The sequence below is a fragment of the Sphaeramia orbicularis genome, chromosome 4 (genome assembly GCF_902148855.1).
Source record: "Sphaeramia orbicularis chromosome 4, fSphaOr1.1, whole genome shotgun sequence".
In the NCBI taxonomy this organism is placed as follows: domain Eukaryota; kingdom Metazoa; phylum Chordata; class Actinopteri; order Kurtiformes; family Apogonidae; genus Sphaeramia; species Sphaeramia orbicularis.
Genome location: NC_043960.1, coordinates 8,265,837 through 8,280,810, shown reverse-complemented (window position 1 = coordinate 8,280,810; position 14,974 = coordinate 8,265,837). Strand labels below are relative to the sequence as shown.

At 34.5% G+C, this 14,974-nt stretch overlaps 2 protein-coding genes across 3 annotated transcripts in view; both read left to right on the top strand.

Moving 5' to 3' along the window:
• The window catches only part of LOC115418096 (adenylate kinase 4, mitochondrial-like), a 24,015-nt gene extending 22,986 nt beyond the window's left edge, over positions 1 to 1,029 (top strand). Inside the window, exon 5 of the mRNA XM_030132420.1 lies at positions 1 to 1,029. This exon is cut by the window's left edge and continues 775 nt beyond it. The gene's annotated coding sequence lies outside the window, so the exon portion shown is untranslated.
• The window catches only part of LOC115418093 (putative tyrosine-protein phosphatase auxilin), a 247,364-nt gene that overhangs the window by 161,503 nt on the left and 70,887 nt on the right, over positions 1 to 14,974 (top strand). Inside the window, exon 1 of one of the 2 annotated variants that reach the window (XM_030132414.1) lies at positions 13,014 to 13,364. The exons of the other annotated variant lie outside the window; for it this stretch is intronic. The gene's annotated coding sequence lies outside the window, so the exon portion shown is untranslated. Of the gene's footprint in view, positions 1 to 13,013; positions 13,365 to 14,974 lie in introns of those variants that run through there. 2 annotated transcript variants of the gene reach the window in all.

The following is a 14,974-nucleotide window of genomic DNA, read 5'->3' as shown; positions in this document are numbered from 1 at the left end:
ATTGGAGGAAAATTACGGAATAACCTCGATAAAGAATTAAAAACATGCACATCAGTCACTATATTTAAAAGGATGTTTAAAACTAAGGTATTCAATAATTATAAAATATTAGGATAAAGTAAGCTAATTATCAGTATAGGTCTAAGATTTTGCTTAGATTGTATTATTTGTTTATTTATATTATTGTTTAAAACTGCACCATCTTGTTATCTTGTTTTGTTTCTGCAACTTTTCTTTTTTGTAAATAGGGTAGGTATAAATAAGATGTTGCTTCAGCCCATGTTTAATATAGAAATCCAAATTGTATGTATGTATATATTGTGTTCTGTTAAATCGACGAATAAATTACTACTACTACTAAAACGGCACATGACTAGGACAGAATGGGATTCAAACCGCCAGCCTTTTGGTTACTGGATGACCCACTCTACCTCCTGGGTGACAGCCGCCCATTTACATGATTATAAACATCTACATGATCAGTGAATGAAATATAGAAAAATACATGATTTTCACTGAAAAAACACAAAATACATGAGATAATATTATAATAATTGGTGACAAATCAGTTGAAAAAGGTTAAATCTAAAGAAAAATTCATTTGGAGATGGCCACAAAAGTAGCACTGGATCTTTATGGGTTAATTTCCAAATAACACATGGTTGTTCAGCTACGTAGATAATATAAAACCTATTAATATCAGCTGACAAGTGGCGAGGTTGCAGGGTTTCAAGTATGTGAGTACGCTGTAGAACAATAATTTCTTTTTCGTGAATAAGAACACTAAATAATACTAGATAATATTATAATAATTGGTGATAAATCACTTATAAAAGGTTAAATCTAGAGAAAAGTTCATTTGGGAACTGCCACAAAAATAGCACTGGATCTTTATGGGTTAATTTCCAAATAACACATGGTTGTTCAGCTACGTAGATAATATAAAACAGTGGTTCCCAACCTTTTTTGGCTCCAGACCCCATTTTAACATCACACATTTCTGGCAACCCCAGACATTCAAAATGGAGATTTTTTTTTTTTTTTTTTTTTGCTAAATAAATTTGTTTTTGATCATGTAATAGTTTGCTATACTATGTTGCAAATAAATGTTAATTTTAGATGGCATTTAGTTTATATAATGTATATTATTATGAACGGAGGCAGAAAAGCCAGGTGTAGTTTACTGCACAAAGGGAGAATTTGATTTTCCGTGGTCAGGATATGTACAGTCAAAAGCATCTACTCGTCTAAACTGTTTAATAATTTCTGAAGCACTAATTCAATCAGTAATTGGTGTAAAATACAGTTTGTCATCTTTTCACGGTCATCAGATATGACCTATTTGGACGTATTTGGACATTCAAAGGTTCCGTAGTTACTATGGAAACAGCGTCATCTTCTATAACATTGATTGGCCAATAAAACCTATGGAGTTGGATCAATGACAGTGGATGGAGACACTTGTTTTATGTTCAATTAATGATAGATTTTGTTGAAAAAGTCACTTTTCCCCCATTTTTGATTTAATAACCTTTGAATTTACACGGAGCTTTTATGGACATCTACATGATCAGTGAATCAAATATAGGAAAAAAGATGATTTTTACTGAAAAATGCAAAACACGAAAGATAATATTATAATTAATGGTGATAAATAACTTGAAAAAGGTTAAATAGAGAGAAAAATTCATCCGGGAACTTCCACAAATGTAGCACTGGGTCTTAATGGGTTAATCCAGTGTTTCCCAACCTTTTTTGGCTTGTGACCCCATTTTAACATCACAAATTTCTGGCGACCCCAGACATTCAAAACGGAGACATTTTTTGGCTAAAATTAATTTGTTTTTTGAACATGTAATAGTTTGCTATACTATGTTGCAAATAAATGTTAATTTTAGATGACATTTAGTCTATATAATGTATATTATTATGGACAGAGGCAGAAAAGCCAGGTGTAGATTACTGCACAAAGTGAGAATTTTATTTTCCTTGGTCAGGATATGTACAGTCAGTCCAGCTTGGATTTACAAGGCTGACAATTAATACTGAACAAACAAGAACTCAAAGTATGAATTAAGAAAGAGCTGCAGCATTTTAACCCTTAGGGTCTGAGCCTATTTTGGCCGTTTTTGAGTACTTTTGATTTTGCCTTTATATACTATCTAAAGAAATGTTTACTATACCCATGTTTGATTTTTTTTTTCTCAGCATAACTTCATCTATAACATCTGCATATTATTTTTTTCACTTTAACCTATTTGATCAACACAAAAGGACAAAAAAACACATAAACAATATTAAAATCCGATTTGAAAAATGTATATAATCAAGTCAGTCCAGCTTGGATTTACAAGGCTGACAATTATTACAGAACAAACAAGAACTCAAAGTATGAATTATGAAAGAGCTGCAGCATCTGAAACTGACCACAATGAACATTTGACAGATAAACAGAACCACAGTGCTTCAGTTTCAGCTTCAGAGTTTGTCATGTCTTTTATGCATTGTGATTCTTTCTGCCAACGCACCATATATTTTTTATTAGTAAGCGTTTTTTTGTTTTGTTTTGTTTTTTTTATCAATTACTAGAAATTTCAAGCGACCCCATTTGAATTCCAGGTGACCCCAAGGTTGAAAAACACTGACATAAAACCTATTATCAAATGGAGAGGTTACAGGGCTTGAAGTATGTGAGTCCACTGTAGAACAATAATTTATTTTTCCTGAATAAAAACACTAAAATGCAGATGGATTCAAGCCAAACATTAAAATCAAGTATCATAAGACAACTAAAACTTTAGCTCTGACCGCCACTGCAGTACCGTCATATCTGAAATTAAACCTGATCCTACATTAGCTTCCATTACACAGATGATATTTGACTTCATCAACAGATTAAACGTAAAGTGCACTATATAAACACTACTTCCTGAACTTCAGGTGGATCCTTTATTTCCTGTCTTTCATTATTGGACACACTGATTAATCCAGGTGTGCCTAATTAATCAGTAGTCACAACAAGAAGTAGCAGACACTCCTGCATTAATCAGTGTGTTCAATAATGAAAGACAGGAAATAAAGGATCCACCTGAAGTTCAGGAAGTAGTGGGGCTGAGCATAGAGCCCATTACCCATTTGCTTTTGTGCTGCAGAACCACATCATCCATCTAATGGGCTCACATTCACTCTACAGCGCCATCTGTGGCAGGTATGAAGACCAGTGCACAGAGTATACAGTGTCCTTAGAGTTGTTAGATTGCTTTAGATATGTGTCTGTTTGTGTAGGCTTTTTAATTTCTGAAATATTTTATGTTTAAGCCTAAGGAAGCAGCTGGTGTTTGTGGGTGACTGGTCACATTTATCAATTTCAAGCAGGGAAAGGTCATATATTTTCAGATTGCTGGAATGTGTAAGTCTTTGTTTTCAGAAGGAAAATGGATCATTTCTTTAGATTATAGGTCAAAGTTTAAGCAGTTTTAAAACTTCTCACCTAAAAACAATATCACTTTCAAACAAAAGTTTTTTTATAGATAATTTGCCTTTTACAGGGTGGGGAAGCAAAATTTACAATGAACATTTAGTTGTTTTTTTCTCAGCAGGCACTACGTCAATTGTTTTGAAACCAAACATATATTGATGTCATAATCATACCTAACACTATTATCCATACCTTTTCAGAAACTTTGGCCCATATGAGTAATCAGGAAAGCAAACGTCAAAGAGTGTGTGATTTGCTGAATGCACTCGTCACACCAAAGGAGATTTCAAAAATAGTTGGAGTGTCCATAAAGACTGTTTATAATGTAAAGAAGAGAATGACTATGAGCAAAACTATTACGAGAAAGTCTGGAAGATACTATTAAAGAAGAATGGGAGAAGTTGTCACCCGAATATTTGAGGAACACTTGCGCAAGTTTCAGGAAGTGTGTGAAGGCAGTTATTGAGAAAGAAGGAGGACACATAGAATAAAAACATTTTCTATTATGTACATTTTCTTGTGGCAAGTAAATTCTCATGACTTTCAATAAACTAATTGGTCATACACTGTCTTTCAATCCCTGCCTCAAAATATTGTAAATTTTGCTTCCCCACCCTATACAGTAACTTCAACACCGGTGTAAACGTGCAATACATATGTAAACATTTGTCCAAAAATGTATTTTTTTTCCATTTGCAGTCATTATGAGGCTATAATTGTTATAAATAAAATAGAAAATAATGGTAAGAAATAAAAGAAAATACAACAAATAGGAAGGTTTAAGTATTTGACACGTGCAAATATTTGTTTTATTGTTGCCTTTATGAGATTCTATTTTTGTTATTATGATTTTATTCACCACAGAAAAAATCCAAGAGACTTATTTGTGTCATGTTTTTAGCTTTATACAGATCATTTCTGGCACTGGTTATGGACCAAAGACGCAAAAAAAAAAAAAAAAAAAAGCACATTGTATATGCATATTATAAGGACCAAGAAATGTGTGGATAATTACCTTTGTAGACAAAATGTGTTTGTCTCGGTACTCTCGGGGAAGACTGATCAGTTGTTTGTTTGTTTGGTGAAATGGGAATGTGTCGTGTGCAGTGCAGCTGATTTATACTGAACTGGCTGATGTGAAGAAAGTGTGGAGCTGTTCTCGACCACACCCCGTTGCCGTTGTGTAAACGCTACAATGGAGGTTTTTTTCTTCTCTATTTTTATATCATTCTGTCCAAACATGTTCAATTCCGTGGACAATAAAACTGTTTTTAACATCTTTGTTTGTGTGAAAATTACAGCTGTGATGTTTCTGTGTAATTCCTCTTATGTATAGTGTATCGTAACCTTAGGTGGCCTGGAAAAAAGCGGTACATGCCAGACCACGGACCTTGGTGACCTTTATCACCTCTGATTTACCCTAAATCTCAGCCTTTGTTTCCTGTCTTATCTCTTTAACCCACACAGACCCAAACAGCCAAAAGCATCTACTCATCTAAACTGTGTAACCCCTTTAGCCCGATCAGCCCGCCTGTTGGCCGAAAAAATTATACTAATATTCATCTACTATAAAAATATAATCAATCAGGACAATGGATGTTTTTTTCAACTTTTGCTCAAAGTTTAGACCCTAATGTTAATAAAAGTACATCGAAAGTGTATTTTAGTGCAAACTTTAATGTTCAAACATGATTTTTAATCTTTGTGGGGTGAAATATACGCTATTAAAAATCTCCGACACGAACAATTAATTTATGCATATCATCGTCAATCCAGCCGAAAAAAAAACAGGCGAGGATAAAAAATTCAAATTTCTCTTTTAGTTTGTTACAGTTTACTCAGGCATTGTTACGGCCACTCTTGCATTCAAAAAGAAAAAATGGTAAAAAATAAAAATAGAGTAGTCTGAGGAGGAGGTCTATGACTCACTAAATTCCTTAATAAGCACTCGCGGAGATATTTCTATATTCAAAAAATGATCAAGATTTATTTTCACCAACAAAAATATTCTCCGTGGTTGACTTCAAACAAACAATAATCAAACAAAAAACCTTCTTAAGCAGATATAGTACATTCAGTGGTAGATAAACTTTCTCACTCCTCACTCCTTCCTCATGACAGCCAGACAAAAGGCCTGAACCAGCTGTCCTCTCTCCCTAATCATAGGAGGACGGTCCGATCAGGAGGAGGGCGTGAGCAGCTGAAAACAATAAGAAATCAATCGTAATTCATTAATCAGTATGATCATTTGCCTTATTTTGATTTACCATTATCCAAAATATTAATAAATAATATAAGTAGCTCCAACAGGCATAGTAATAGATACAATATTTTAGACAATGGGAATAGATTCTGTGAGGTCTGTAAATGTCCATAGACACCAAGAACATCCATATGAACCTTATTATTGTGAAGTAATTCTTCATTTACTTTGGGTATGTCTTTTTAGGTGTTTTTGCCCTGAAAATATGGTCAGGGTTAAACAGGTTAATAACTTCTGAAGCACTAATTCTATCAGTAATTGGCGTAAAATATAGTTCGTCATCTTTTCATGGTCATTAGATGTGACCCATTTCAGAGGCTCCATAGTTACCGTGGAAACACCATCATCTTCTACAACAGGGGTGGCAAAGTCATTTTCTTTCATGGGCCACATTCAGCCCAATTTGATCACCAGTGGATTGGACCAGTCAAATAATAGCATAATAGCCTTGAAATAATGACAACTCCACATTTTTTATATGCAAAAAATAACATTAACCCTTTCATGAATAGTGGACAGCTATTCAAAGATGTTTACTTGTATATTCATGGATTTTGACGCTTATGCATCATCTCATACACTGCAATTCATACCATTACTGTAACTTTGCAGTTCTTGATAAACCTGATCTGCAGTAACATGTTTGAGAGTAAATCAATTGCTTGTTATTGTTATTAGACTGTAAGTAACAGATTTTTTTTTTTTTTTTTTTTTTTTTAATCTCCATGAATTGAGTAATGACTAGTATTAGAGTATAATAAAATGTGAGAAAACAACAGATTAGCAGCCTTAAAAAAGTCTTTATTTCATAGTTTTCACACAACATGTTTTATTTATTTATTTATTTATTTTGAACATGCAAAGAAACAAAATAAAACAAAACAAAGCAAATTAAGGCAAAAACAAAATAACTTTTAAATTAACAGAATCTGTCTTCAAGTACATGCAAGTCTGAATGTCAGTAAAAATAATATGCTTCAAATATCAAGCACATGGTGTCAAGTTGAGTGTACATTTTTGCAACTCCATGAAAAATAGGTTCATAAGAAAATTTTCAATCGCATTGTTTTTTTCATGCCTATAGAGAAATAAAAACCCTCAGGGAAAAAAAATCCTGATAAAGATTCTTGTAATTCATGCATGAAAGGGTTAAATTATGAAAACATGTACATTTTACAAACTATCCGAACAAAACAGCTGTGAATAACCTGAAAAAAATGAAATTTCTTAAGAAAAATAAGAAGAAATTAAAAAAAATTTGATCAATATTATGCCTCAACCTATGATTAATACATGTGCATTACAGATCAGATCTACCAACTGGCAGAATATTGTTAAAATTGCACTTATTATTTTCTTTTGACATTTCAGGTTGTTCATATTTGTTCAGGTTATTGACATTTTATTATTAAAGGGAATCAGAATTTTATGTTCTTTGCAGTAAATCAAAGAGAAAAAAATGGCATTGTCATTATTTATAGGCATGATGTCATATTATTTTTTTCATATTAAACCAAGAAGAAAATTTGGAGTCATTATTTCTAGGTTATTATGCTGCTATTTTTGAGTTTGACGCCCTTGACTTTTAATATCTTCTGCACTTGGCAAATTCATTCCACGGGCCAGATTGGAACCTTTTGCGGGCCAGTTTTGGCCCCCGGGCCGCGTGTTTGACACCTGTGTTCTACAACATTGATTCACTTGTTTTATGTTCAATTAATGACAGATTTTGTTGAAAAAGTCACTTTTTCCTCAGTTTTCTCTGTTTCTGATCTAATAACCCTTTGTTATGTCCCGGCCTTGGGGTTAACCAGGACAGACATACAGGGGTTGGACAAAATAATGGAAACACCTTCACCTCAAGATGATAATGCCCCAATCTATACAGCTAGAATTGTTAAAGAATGGCATGAGGAACATTCTAATGAAGTTGAGCATCTCGTATGGCCGGCACAGTCCCCAGACCTCAACATTATTGAGCATTTATGGTCAGTTTTAGAGATTCAAGTAAGACGTCGATTTCCACCGCCATCGTCTCTAAAAGAGTTGGAGGGTATTCTAACTGAAGAATGGCTTAAAATTCCTTTGGAAACAATTCACAAGTTGTATGAATCAATACCTCGGAGAATTGAGGCTGTAATTGCCGCAAAAGGCGGACCTACACCATATTAAATTATGTTTTGTTGATTTTTTAAGGTGTTTCCATTATTTTGTCCAACCCCTGTAATTGTTCCCTTTGTCCTCTACCAACTCCCAAGCACAACGCCAGACCAGAAAATACAGTCCAAAATACACTGAACAAAAATATAAACGCACCACTTTTGTTTTTGCTCCCATTTTTCATGAGCTGAACTCAAAGATCTAAAACTTTTTCTGTGTACACACAAGGTTTATTTCTCTCAAATATTGTTCACAAATCTGTCTAAATTTGTGTTAGTGAACACTTCTTCTTTGCTGAGATAATCCATCCACCTCACAGGTGTGGCATATCAAGATGCTGATTAGACAGCAGGATTTTTGCACAGGTGTGCCTTAGGCTGGCCACAATAAAAGGCCACTCTAAAATGTGCAGTTTTATCACACAGCACAATACCACAGATGTCACAAGTTTTGAGGGAATATGCAGTAGTCATGCTGACTTCAGGAATCTCCACCAGAGCTTTTGCCTGTGAATTGAATGTTCATTTCTCTACCATAAGCCATCTCCAAAGCTGTTTCAGAGAATTCATGAAGAAGACTGTGCGAGGAAAATGGTGGTCACACCAAATACTGACTGGTTTTCTGACCCCCCTGGACCACCCAATACAGTAAAACTGCACATTTTAGAGTGGCCTTTTATTGTGGCCAGCCTAAGTCACACCTGTGCAATAATCCTGCTGTCTAATCAGCATCTTGATATGCCACACCTGTGAGGTGGATGGATTATCTCAGCAAAGGACAAAGGAGAAGTGCTCACTAACACAGATTTAGACAAATTTATGAACAATATTTGAGAGAAATAGGCCTTTTGTGTACATAGAAAAAGTTTTAGATCTTTGAGTTCAGCTCATGAAAAATGGGAGCAAAAACAAAAGTGGTGCGTTTATATTTTTGTTCAGTGTATATTTATTTTAAATAACTCAAAAAAAAAAGGTTCAGGGAGGGCTCAGCCAAAACAACAACAACAACAACAACAACAAAAAAACCTTCAAAGTTGAACTAAATTTCCTACTCAAAGATAAATTCAGGAAATAAAAATACAATAAACTAATTTAAACTTCCTTAACCAAAAACAGGAGAAAATGTTAAAACAAATGAGCCACCTCCCCTACCAGAAATTTGGACTGAGTCAAATTTATTATTTACATAACTAACAAAGAGAACTAATAAAGAGCAAAAAAAAGAAGAAAAAAAAGGCACAGCACCCCTGCAGACTTGGGGGGAAAATACAACACAATATCACAATACATATACACATATAAACATAAATTATGACCCTGGATTATAACACTTTACCTTTAATCTGAGTTTTATAAACATCTACTGTATACAATTAGTGAATTAAATACAGGAAAATGCATGATTTTCACTGAAAAAAATCCAAATGCAGTGGATAATAATAGAATAAATGGTGATAAATCACTTAAAAAAAAAAGGTTAAATATAGAGAAAAATTCATTTGGGAACTACCACAAAAGTAGCACTGGGTCTTTATGGGTTAATGCAGTATCAATAAAACGACACTAAATGCTCACCTGTGCTGATCAGTAAAGAGGATCAACTGTTTTCAGTTAGTTTACAATAAATCTGATGCACAGAGGGAGCTGAAATAATATGTATCAGAAATCCAGTGCAAATCTGAAAACTAGAAAAAAAAAAAGACTGATTGAGTCATGGTTTGTTACATAATAAGTGACTAAAATTCAGATTTAACCCATGGTGATGATTATTATCAATCTCGTTAAAAAGGAACAAAAATGAAGTTTTGTTTTTAAGTTTTTAATGAATATATGCCTCAAATAATACAAAAAAGAACTCTAAACATCAAGCAACTAAAATATCCGGCTACAACTGAGAAGTAGCACAGTTTTATAGCCATGCATTATATAACACGAGTCACACTACGTACATTGTACAACACATAACACATTACACAGGAGCAGTATATGTAGCACAGTATATGGATAATTTACTCATTTCATTATTAGAATGTAAAATGCTTATCCTGTAAAAAGGAAAGTAAGTTCTTAAATGTTCTCATGACCTCTCAGTGTTAGTGTTTATTATTTATTCCTATTTTGTTCCAGGATTCTATTTATCACATATCAGCTACACTGTTCAACACCAAGAAGATATAAAAACATATGGAACTGCACAGAAATGAAACTTTATTTATTATGGATCTTTCTTCTTTCTTTCTTTCTTTCTTTCTTTCTTTCTTTCTTTCTTTCTTTCTTTCTTTCTTTGTCTTTGTTTGTTTGTTTGTTTGTTTCTTTCTTTCCTTCTTAACACATACCTTTATTGAATTTTTAACAATATAACTAAAAGTGACTTGAATACTTGTCAACGTCCAATCTATGTCTGGTACATAATCAAACATCATTTAAAAATAATGATATAAATAAATAAATAAATAAATAAATAATTAGGGCGTGGTCTCACTTTGTAAGTTATGATGATGAGACATCAGGCCTTGATTCTACAAATTTGAGAAATGAATTCCATATCTCATGGAAGATATGAGTTTTCTGTTTAATTGTGTACTTGACCCTTTCCATAGCTATGCAGGATGAGAGTTCCACAATCTATGAATTCAACAATGGACAACAGACGCTTTTCCAGTGTCCAGCTATAAGACGCTTCGCATGTATTCTTACTTTCTTGAATTGTTTATTTTGGTTTGTATATTAATCATTGGACTCAGTACAATAATTACATTAAACATAAAAACCAAAAAGTAATAGGCTAGAAGCGAAAGTTTATTTTGTGCCATTCCTTTTCACCTGATCCACTGTTTACATTAAATGTGTCCAGCATCGAGTATTCACATTATAACAAAAGAATCAACAACAACAAAAACATATCTACCATCTCTACTTAATATTCCTGATTATGATTTTATACTCATTTTCTTTCTTTCTTTCTTTCTTTCTTTCTTTCTTTCTTTCTTTCTTTCTTTCTTTCTATAAAAGGGGGTTTATAGTAAGCTGAGCTCCTCCCTTTTTGCTCCTTGATCTTTCATATGATGAAATGAAAAACAGGAAGTAGGAGTAGGTGTGTGCAAAGCCAGGCTGTGGAACAGGGCTGTGTTTACATCTAATCCTCTCAGATCTGTAAATAAACCCCTTCTGCGTTGGAGGTGGAACTCCTGTGCAGTCAGGGATTACCATGCGACATGTTTACCTTTGGCAGAATACACACTGCTGTGCTTTGTGCATGCATGAACCATTGTGCACATTTGGATGGGAACAGTGAAAGTGTGTTCATAACACAAAGACTCTTATCATTCGATTAAAAACCTGTTTTGCAGCGTAAATGATGATAAATGTCAGGATTTTTAATGGCCTCTTTTACATTGTTATGAGGACCTCTACTGTGAGCAGACAGATTTGGAACGTGTTTATGACATTTTAGCCTTTACGCACTATCTTTGTTCCTTTAACCCTTTATAGTTCACCCATACAAATATTCTGAAATGTAAAAGTTCAACCTTAGGGTGTTATTGGAGGACGTAACAAAACTTTATTACTTTTATGAAAATTTTTCAAAAAACATTAATTTTCATGTAGAAAATCAAGGTCAGTGAAGTTACCAAATTTGGTTCCTTGTCCGTAAGTGCCAAAAAAAATTAAAAATCTAAGAAGTAAGTTTAAAAAATACAAGACAAACACACATAAAGTGATAAGAATGTGTATTTTAGAACATTAGAACGTCACTTTTAGAGCATCTGTAGAGCATCTTTAGAGCAACTGTAAACTGAAAAACAATGTGGTGCCGTTTAAATTGCAAGACCATAATGTTGAAATAACGGTTGCTTTATATATATATATATATATATATATATATATATATATATATATATATATATATATATATATATATATATGTATGGCTCTGGCTCCAACTGTCCATATTGTCCATGGAGACACTGAACCCTACATTGCTCCCAGTTGGACCTAGTGGATTTGGAAAGTGCTTTGGACACCATGAAGGTGTAGAAAATGTGCTAAATAAGTGCAGTCCATTTACCATTTAAATCCAATGTTAAATCTACATGTTTAAAATGTTAAATCTACATGTTTAAAATGTTAAATCTACATGTTTAAAATGTTAAATCTACATATTACCCCATAAATATGTTTACAGTTGGATGTGTTTTTCGCTTACCGGCTGACAGGCTGTAAACTACTGTCGTCATGCGTCGTCTGGTGTCGTCTATCGTCCATTACAAAAATTTCAATCGTCTTCTTCTCCAAAACTACAATTCCGATTGACTTCAAACTTGGTATACAGCTTCTTTATGATGATGTCAACAAAAGTTAGTGAAATTATTTGGATCCGGGTCTGATTCTGGATTTGGTGCGACTTTGAATAATTTCCCCATTATAAGAGATAGGAAGTGGATCGATGCAATAACTCAGTAAATATAAATGATACCCAGTGTAAATTTCTACAGTCCAGCCCTGATGGGGAGATGACCAAAACATAATGTCCACATGCTGATCAGGATCTTCTTCTGGATCCAGGAACTGATGGAAAATTTAACATGGGCTCTTATGGGGAAAACATTTCAATCGTCTTTTTCTCCGAAACTACAGTTCTGATTGACTTCAAACTTGGTATACAGCTTCTTCCCATTATAACAGATAGGAAGTGGATTGAATCACTAAGTATCAATGATATCAAGTTGGAATTTGAATTTTTTACAGATCTGATTGGAATATGACCAAAACATGGGCTATTTCTGTAATATAATAAATACACAGAACTGGGTGATAATAAATGGCATCTGGACACATTTCCCAAAGCTTTTCATTTGGCCGGTAAGCTGCAGGGCCATTGGTCTATTCTTTACAGTATTGTTCTGGAAACCGCAGCTGCCAGTTTGTTTTTTTCTGTAAAAACAACAGGATTTATTTTTTTTTTTTTACAGAGCAGTTGTCTTTTAGAATAAATCCTTTCCTTGTTGTAAATAAAAACACACATAAAACCATTCTTGCATTCATCCAGACTCTGAAGTCCATCCCAGGTTTTGTGCGCACTGACAGAGGCGCAGCTTCTCCTGTACAGACTGATGAGCGTCCACCTTCTGCTGATGCACTGCCTGCGCTCAGCCACAGCTTTTATAGATCTACCGTGCGCCATCCTCAGACTTGTTTGTTGCTCTTGAGCCAAAATGTAATTTTATGGTGATGCCGTAGCTCCTCTGTAGTCTGTCAGTTTAATGACAGCTCATTTAAGAGCTGCCGGGGAATCCATAAACGGACAGCGCGTGCTACAGGACGGTTTTACGGTTTGACCTTTGACTGTCAGCGAATGACAAATCAAAGGTCGGTACCAGTGAGCGGAGCCGGGGTCCAAAGCGCATCTCCACCACGGCACAAGACGGCGCTCCGGGGAGAATGGTAGAAAACCCACTGAAAGGTAAATCCACCTACAGACATGATTTTTACATTTCTGCTCATTTGATATGATTCTGAGATTTTTTTTTTTTTTTTTTCCTGTTGGAGATTGTCTTGCATCCTACACCGGGTAGACAAGTAGAGAGCATCCTGCTTCGTGTGTGTGGATGTTACATAATATGATGATACCTCAGGAAATGTTGGACACTTCCCCACATTGAGCATCTGTGCTGTGTGGAATCACAGATTACCACCAACCTGTTCTCATTCCAGGGGAAATGCGCCTTGTTTTTCTTATATTTATGAGACAAAATCATGTGAGAAGACAAACTTGACTGTGCGCTCTGGGCCTGTTTGTGGAGAGATGCGCATCCGCACATGATGCATGACATCATTTGGTTTATTTATATTTATTCAGATATGTTTGAGGTTTTATTCATATTTATGCAATGACACATTTGTTTTGTGTAAGAGTTGACATGACATTCCTTGGACTGGGATGAAGGCAGTTAAGGCTGTCACTTTGGTTGTCGGTGGGATTTTTCCTCTCAGCTGATCATTTCGGTAACGGCATGTCAGGACACCGCTTAAAGGCGCACGAGCCCGACGGAAATCAGCTCCAAATGGTTCCGTTTTAACAGTTTTTTTTTTTTTTTTTTCAGTTGCTGTCTCTTCGTTTGTGAGTGGTTTTTTATTTTTTTTTATTTGTGTAGTTGAATCCAAATCCTCTTCATCATCACCATCATCATCCAGGGTAGGCATCGTGTTGACTCAACAGCTCCACTATGGTTCTGTCCAATGGCGCAACGTCACATCACCACCGGCGTCACGCGCGTCACGTGAACAGCTTAAGTCAGCCTGGTGTGTGTGTGTGTGTGTGTGTGTGTGTGTGTGTGTGTGCGTGTGTGTGTGGTGTCATGGTCTGATCACTGGCGGGTGTTTTTCCTTACACTTCAGGCTTTTGTGCGTTGAAAATGATAGATACAAAGTATAAAACACACATGCACATGTTTGATGCACAGTGTTAACCCCTTCATGCACAAATTATGAGAACCTTTTTTTTCCTGAGTGTTTTTATTCCTCTTTAGGCATGAAAAAAACAATGCGATTGAAAAATTTCTTCTGAAAAATAAATAAATAAATAAATAAAATAAAATAATAAAAATAAAATAAAAATAATTGGAAAAAACTGAAAAAATATATTTAAAAAATATATAATAATGAAAAAATAAATTCTTATGAACCTATTTTTCATGAAGTTGCAAAAATGTCCACTCAGCTGGACACCGCACATTTAATTTTTGATGCACAGAAACATATATTTAGTGATAAATTGTGTGAAAATTATGGGGAGGGCTTGTGATTGTGGGGGTTTATGCTCAGGAGAGATCTACATCATGTTATCAATTCATGTCAGAAAAGATATGCAGTGTCTTAAAACTTTAATAAAGATATGTGTTAAAAAAAAAAAAAAAAAAAAAAAAAAAAAGCAACGAAAAGAACAACTAAATCCATGAATATACAACAGAACAGCTGTAGAATAGCTGTCTACTGGAGTGACCAGTATGCATGAAAGGGTTAAAGTAAACAGAGCAGGTGCACGTGGGGGATATTAACCCTTTCATGCATGAA